Below are 7,857 nucleotides of genomic sequence, written 5' to 3'. Positions count from 1 at the left end.
TTTTCACAACACTTAGTGCGATTTTCACCATTTTCACACATCCACCAACCCTGGCATATCACACATCCCCGCACTCAGGGCTACGCCCTGAGCACGGAAAACCGACTCCCAGCTCGATCCGACGCTCCTAGCGAAACTTGAAAAATCAATGGGAGTCTATGGCAGCTATAGGAAGGGGAGGGGCCAGGGCCACCAAACTCGGTGGAGACCTGGAGGGGTCGAGACATTATACCACACCGAGTTTGGTCAGCTTGCCGCTTATACTTTGGAAGTTATCGAGCTTGTCCGAACTCGTCCGATGAATGGGTCAATGGCAGCTATGTCTTAGGAAGGGGCCACAGCCACCAAACTTACAGGGTACGTGGGTCCCCTCAGACGATCTCTCGAGGCCAAGTATGGGCCCCACCTCAAATACTTTTTGAGTTATCGAGCTTGTCCGAACGCGTTTTCTGGTTTTCATCCTATATCCTAACCCTACCACCCTAACCCTACCCTTAACCCTAACCCTTACCCTTACCCTAACCCTAACCCTAACCCTAACCCTAACCCTAACCCTAACCCTAACCCTAACCCTTACCCTAACCCTACCCTACCCTAACCCTAACCCTAACCCTAACCCTTACCCTAACCCTAACCCTAACCCTAACCCTAACCCTTACCCTAACCCTAACCCTTACCCTAACCCTAACCCTACCCTAACCCTAACCCTAACCCTAACCCTAACCCTAACCTAACCCTAACCCTAACCCTAACCCTAACCCCTAACCCCTAACCCTAACCTACCCTAACCCTAACCCTAACCCTACCCTACCCTAACCCTAACCCTAACCCTAACCCTTACCCTAACCCTTACCCTAACCCTAACCCTTACCCCCTAACCCTAACCCTAACCCTAACCCTTACCCTAACCCTAACCCTAACCCTAACCCTAACCCTAACCCTAACCCTAACCCTAACCCTAACCCTAACCCTAACCCTAACCTAACCCTAACCCTAACCCTTACCCTAACCCTAACCCTAACCCACCCTACCCTAACCCTAACCCTAACCCTTACCCTAACCCTAACCCTAACCCTAACCCTAACCCTTACCCTAACCCTAACCCTAACCCTGCACTCAGGACACTCCAAAACACACTCTGGTAAGGTTCCCCAAAGTACATATTTTCACAACACTTTGTGCAATTTTCAGGATTTTCACCAACACTGGCCGCACTCAGGGCTTCGCCCTGAGCACGGACAAGGCACACTGGCCGCACTCAGGGCTTCGCCCTGAGCACGGACAACGCACCTCCCGCCCGCACTCAGGGCTTCGCCCTGAGCACGGACAATGCACCCTGGCCGCACTCAGGGCTTCGCCCTGAGCACGGACCACGCACCTGCCGCACTCAGGGCTTCGCCCTGAGCACGGAAGACACTACAACAACTCCAATTTTACTTCACCCAGGACCACTTTCAAGCACTCAGGACACTCCAAAACACACTCTGGTAAGGTTCCCCAAAGTACCTATTTTCACAACACTTAGTGCGATTTTCACCATTTTCACACATCCACCAACCCTGTCATATCACACATCCCCCGCACTCAGGGCTACGCCTGAGCACGGAAAAACCGACTCCCAGCTCGATCCGACGCTCCTATCGAAACTTGAAAAATCAATGGGAGTCTATGGCAGCTATAGGAAGGGGAGGGGCCAGGGCCACCAAACTCGGTGGAGACCTGGAGGTGGTCGAGACATGTATACACACCGAGTTTGGTCACATGTCATCCTACGGTTCGGAAGTTATGGAGCTTGATCACTTTTTTTTTTGTATGGGTGTCTATGGCAGCTATGTCAACGGAAGGAGCCACAACCACCAAACTTACAGGGTACGTGGACATGTTCCCAAGGACTCTCGAGGCCAAGTATGGGCCCCCTACCCTCAAATACTTTTTGAGTTATTGAGCTTGATCACACTCATTTTCTGGTTTTCATCCTATATCCTACCTAACCCTAACCCTAACCCTTTCACCAACACTGGCCGCACTCAGGGCTACGCCCTGAGCACGGACGAGGCACCTGCCGCACTCAGGGCTTCGCCCTGAGCACGGAAGACACTCCAACAACTCCAATTTTACTTCACCCAGGAACACTCTCCAGGCACTCGGGACACTCCAAAACACACTCTGGTAAGGTTCCCACAAGTACCTATTTTCACAACACTTTGGGCAATTTTCAGGATTTTCACCAACACTGGCCGCACTCAGGGCTACGCCCTGAGCACGGACGAGGCACCTGCCGCACTCAGGGGCTACGCCCTGAGCACGGACGAGGCACCTGCCGCACTCAGGGCTTCGCCCTGAGCACGGAAGACACTCCAACAACTCCAATTTTACTTCACCCAGGAACACTCTCCAGGCACTCGGGACACTCCAAAACACACTCTGGTAAGGTTCCCACAAGTACCTATTTTCACAACACTTTGGGCAATTTTCAGGATTTTCACCAACACTGGCCGCACTCAGGGCTACGCCCTGAGCACGGACGAGGCACCTGCCGCACTCAGGGCTACGCCCTGAGCACGGACGAGGCACCTGCCGCACTCAGGGCTTCGCCCTGAGCACGGAAGACACTCCAACAACTCCAATTTTACTTCACCCAGGAACACTCTCCACGCACTCGGGACACTCCAAAACACACTCTGGTAAGGTTCCCACAAGTACCTATTTTCACAACACTTAGTGCGATTTTCACCATTTTCACACATCCACCAACCCTGGCATATCACACATCCCCGCACTCAGGGCTACGCCCTGAGCACGGAAAACCGACTCCCAGCTCGATCCGACGCTCCTAGCGAAACTTGAAAAATCAATGGGAGTCTATGGCAGCTATAGGAAGGGGAGGGGCCAGGGCCACCAAACTCGGTGGAGACCTGGAGGGGGTCGAGACATGTATACACACCGAGTTTGGTCAGCTTGCCGCTTATACTTTGGAAGTTATCGAGCTTGTCCGAACTCGTCCGATGAATGGGAGTCAATGGCAGCTATGTCTTAGGAAGGGGCCACAGCCACCAAACTTACAGGGTACGTGGGTCCCCTCAGACGATCTCTCGAGGCCAAGTATGGGCCCCATACCTCAAATACTTTTTGAGTTATCGAGCTTGTCCGAACGCGTTTTCTGGTTTTCATCCTATATCCTAACCCTAACCCTTACCCTTACCCTAACCCTACCCTACCCTAACCCTAACCCTAACCCTAACCCTAACCCTACCCTTACCCTAACCCTAACCCTACCTAACCCTAACCCTAACCCTAACCCTAACCCTAACCCTAACCCCTAACCCTAACCCTAACCCTTACCCTAACCCTAACCCTACCCTTACCCTTACCCTAACCCTAACCCTAACCCTCATTTTCTGGTTTTCATCCTATATCCTAACCCTAACCCTAACCCTTTCACCAACACTGGCCGCACTCAGGGCTACGCCCTGAGCACGGACGAGGCACCTGCCGCACTCAGGGCTTCGCCCTGAGCACGGAAGACACTCCAACAACTCCAATTTTACTTCACCCAGGAACACTCTCCAGGCACTCGGGACACTCCAAAACACACTCTGGTAAGGTTCCCACAAGTACCTATTTTCACAACACTTTGGGCAATTTTCAGGATTTTCACCAACACTGGCCGCACTCAGGGCTACGCCCTGAGCACGGACGAGGCACCTGCCGCACTCAGGGCTACGCCCTGAGCACGGACGAGGCACCTGCCGCACTCAGGGCTTCGCCCTGAGCACGGAAGACACTCCAACAACTCCAATTTTACTTCACCCAGGAACACTCTCCAGGCACTCGGGACACTCCAAAACACACTCTGGTAAGGTTCCCACAAGTACCTATTTTCACAACACTTTGGGCAATTTTCAGGATTTTCACCAACACTGGCCGCACTCAGGGCTACGCCCTGAGCACGGACGAGGCACCTGCCGCACTCAGGGCTACGCCCTGAGCACGGACGAGGCACCTGCCGCACTCAGGGCTTCGCCCTGAGCACGGAAGACACTCCAACAACTCCAATTTTACTTCACCCAGGAACACTCTCCACGCACTCGGGACACTCCAAAACACACTCTGGTAAGGTTCCCACAAGTACCTATTTTCACAACACTTAGTGCGATTTTCACCATTTTCACACATCCACCAACCCTGGCATATCACACATCCCCGCACTCAGGGCTACGCCCTGAGCACGGAAAACCGACTCCCAGCTCGATCCGACGCTCCTAGCGAAACTTGAAAAATCAATGGGAGTCTATGGCAGCTATAGGAAGGGGAGGGGCCAGGGCCACCAAACTCGGTGGAGACCTGGAGGGGGTCGAGACATGTATACACACCGAGTTTGGTCAGCTTGCCGCTTATACTTTGGAAGTTATCGAGCTTGTCCGAACTCGTCCGATGAATGGGAGTCAATGGCAGCTATGTCTTAGGAAGGGGCCACAGCCACCAAACTTACAGGGTACGTGGGTCCCCTCAGACGATCTCTCGAGGCCAAGTATGGGCCCCATACCTCAAATACTTTTTGAGTTATCGAGCTTGTCCGAACGCGTTTTCTGGTTTTCATCCTATATCCTAACCCTAACCCTAACCCTTACCCTAACCCTAACCCTAACCCTAACCCTAACCCTAACCCTAACCCTAACCCTTACCCTAACCCTAACCCTAACCCTAACCCTAACCCTTACCCTACCCTAACCCTAACCCTAACCCTGCACTCAGGACACTCCAAAACACACTCTGGTAAGGTTCCCCAAAGTACATATTTTCACAACACTTTGTGCAATTTTCAGGATTTTCACCAACACTGGCCGCACTCAGGGCTTCGCCCTGAGCACGGACAAGGCACACTGGCCGCACTCAGGGCTTCGCCCTGAGCACGGACAACGCACCTCCCGCCCGCACTCAGGGCTTCGCCCTGAGCACGGACAATGCACCCTGGCCGCACTCAGGGCTTCGCCCTGAGCACGGACAACGCACCTGCCGCACTCAGGGCTTCGCCCTGAGCACGGAAGACACTACAACAACTCCAATTTTACTTCACCCAGGACCACTTTCCAAGCACTCAGGACACTCCAAAACACACTCTGGTAAGGTTCCCCAAAGTACCTATTTTCACAACACTTAGTGCGATTTTCACCATTTTCACACATCCACCAACCCTGTCATATCACACATCCCCGCACTCAGGGCTACGCCCTGAGCACGGAAAACCGACTCCCAGCTCGATCCGACGCTCCTATCGAAACTTGAAAAATCAATGGGAGTCTATGGCAGCTATAGGAAGGGGAGGGGCCAGGGCCACCAAACTCGGTGGAGACCTGGAGGGGGTCGAGACATGTATACACACCGAGTTTGGTCACATGTCATCCTACGGTTCGGAAGTTATGGAGCTTGATCACTTTTTTTTTGTATGGGTGTCTATGGCAGCTATGTCAACGGAAGGAGCCACAACCACCAAACTTACAGGGTACGTGGACATGTTCCCAAGGACTCTCGAGGCCAAGTATGGGCCCCCTACCTCAAATACTTTTTGAGTTATTGAGCTTGATCACACTCATTTTCTGGTTTTCATCCTATATCCTAACCCTAACCCTAACCCTTTCACCAACACTGGCCGCACTCAGGGCTACGCCCTGAGCACGGACGAGGCACCTGCCGCACTCAGGGCTTCGCCCTGAGCACGGAAGACACTCCAACAACTCCAATTTTACTTCACCCAGGAACACTCTCCAGGCACTCGGGACACTCCAAAACACACTCTGGTAAGGTTCCCACAAGTACCTATTTTCACAACACTTTGGGCAATTTTCAGGATTTTCACCAACACTGGCCGCACTCAGGGCTACGCCCTGAGCACGGACGAGGCACCTGCCGCACTCAGGGCTACGCCCTGAGCACGGACGAGGCACCTGCCGCACTCAGGGCTTCGCCCTGAGCACGGAAGACACTCCAACAACTCCAATTTTACTTCACCCAGGAACACTCTCCAGGCACTCGGGACACTCCAAAACACACTCTGGTAAGGTTCCCACAAGTACCTATTTTCACAACACTTTGGGCAATTTTCAGGATTTTCACCAACACTGGCCGCACTCAGGGCTACGCCCTGAGCACGGACGAGGCACCTGCCGCACTCAGGGCTACGCCCTGAGCACGGACGAGGCACCTGCCGCACTCAGGGCTTCGCCCTGAGCACGGAAGACACTCCAACAACTCCAATTTTACTTCACCCAGGAACACTCTCCACGCACTCGGGACACTCCAAAACACACTCTGGTAAGGTTCCCACAAGTACCTATTTTCACAACACTTAGTGCGATTTTCACCATTTTCACACATCCACCAACCCTGGCATATCACACATCCCCGCACTCAGGGCTACGCCCTGAGCACGGAAAACCGACTCCCAGCTCGATCCGACGCTCCTAGCGAAACTTGAAAAATCAATGGGAGTCTATGGCAGCTATAGGAAGGGGAGGGGCCAGGGCCACCAAACTCGGTGGAGACCTGGAGGGGGTCGAGACATGTATACACACCGAGTTTGGTCAGCTTGCCGCTTATACTTTGGAAGTTATCGAGCTTGTCCGAACTCGTCCGATGAATGGGAGTCAATGGCAGCTATGTCTTAGGAAGGGGCCACAGCCACCAAACTTACAGGGTACGTGGGTCCCCTCAGACGATCTCTCGAGGCCAAGTATGGGCCCCATACCTCAAATACTTTTTGAGTTATCGAGCTTGTCCGAACGCGTTTTCTGGTTTTCATCCTATATCCTAACCCTAACCCTTACCCTTACCCTAACCCTACCCTACCCTAACCCTAACCCTAACCCTAACCCTACCCTTACCCTAACCCTAACCCTACCCTAACCCTAACCCTAACCCTAACCCTAACCCTAACCCCTAACCCTAACCCTAACCCTTACCCTAACCCTAACCCTACCCTTACCCTTACCCTAACCCTAACCCTAACCCTCATTTTCTGGTTTTCATCCTATATCCTAACCCTAACCCTAACCCTTTCACCAACACTGGCCGCACTCAGGGCTACGCCCTGAGCACGGACGAGGCACCTGCCGCACTCAGGGCTTCGCCCTGAGCACGGAAGACACTCCAACAACTCCAATTTTACTTCACCCAGGAACACTCTCCAGGCACTCGGGACACTCCAAAACACACTCTGGTAAGGTTCCCACAAGTACCTATTTTCACAACACTTTGGGCAATTTTCAGGATTTTCACCAACACTGGCCGCACTCAGGGCTACGCCCTGAGCACGGACGAGGCACCTGCCGCACTCAGGGCTACGCCCTGAGCACGGACGAGGCACCTGCCGCACTCAGGGCTTCGCCCTGAGCACGGAAGACACTCCAACAACTCCAATTTTACTTCACCCAGGAACACTCTCCAGGCACTCGGGACACTCCAAAACACACTCTGGTAAGGTTCCCACAAGTACCTATTTTCACAACACTTTGGGCAATTTTCAGGATTTTCACCAACACTGGCCGCACTCAGGGCTACGCCCTGAGCACGGACGAGGCACCTGCCGCACTCAGGGCTACGCCCTGAGCACGGACGAGGCACCTGCCGCACTCAGGGCTTCGCCCTGAGCACGGAAGACACTCCAACAACTCCAATTTTACTTCACCCAGGAACACTCTCCACGCACTCGGGACACTCCAAAACACACTCTGGTAAGGTTCCCACAAGTACCTATTTTCACAACACTTAGTGCGATTTTCACCATTTTCACACATCCACCAACCCTGGCATATCACACATCCCCGCACTCAGGGCTACGCCCTGAGCACGGAAAAACCG

This window comes from Xiphophorus hellerii, unplaced genomic scaffold, assembly GCF_003331165.1.
Source record: "Xiphophorus hellerii strain 12219 unplaced genomic scaffold, Xiphophorus_hellerii-4.1 PGA_scaffold_72__1_contigs__length_338794, whole genome shotgun sequence".
Lineage (NCBI taxonomy): Eukaryota > Metazoa > Chordata > Actinopteri > Cyprinodontiformes > Poeciliidae > Xiphophorus > Xiphophorus hellerii.
Note: the sequence above shows the minus strand (reverse complement) of the source record.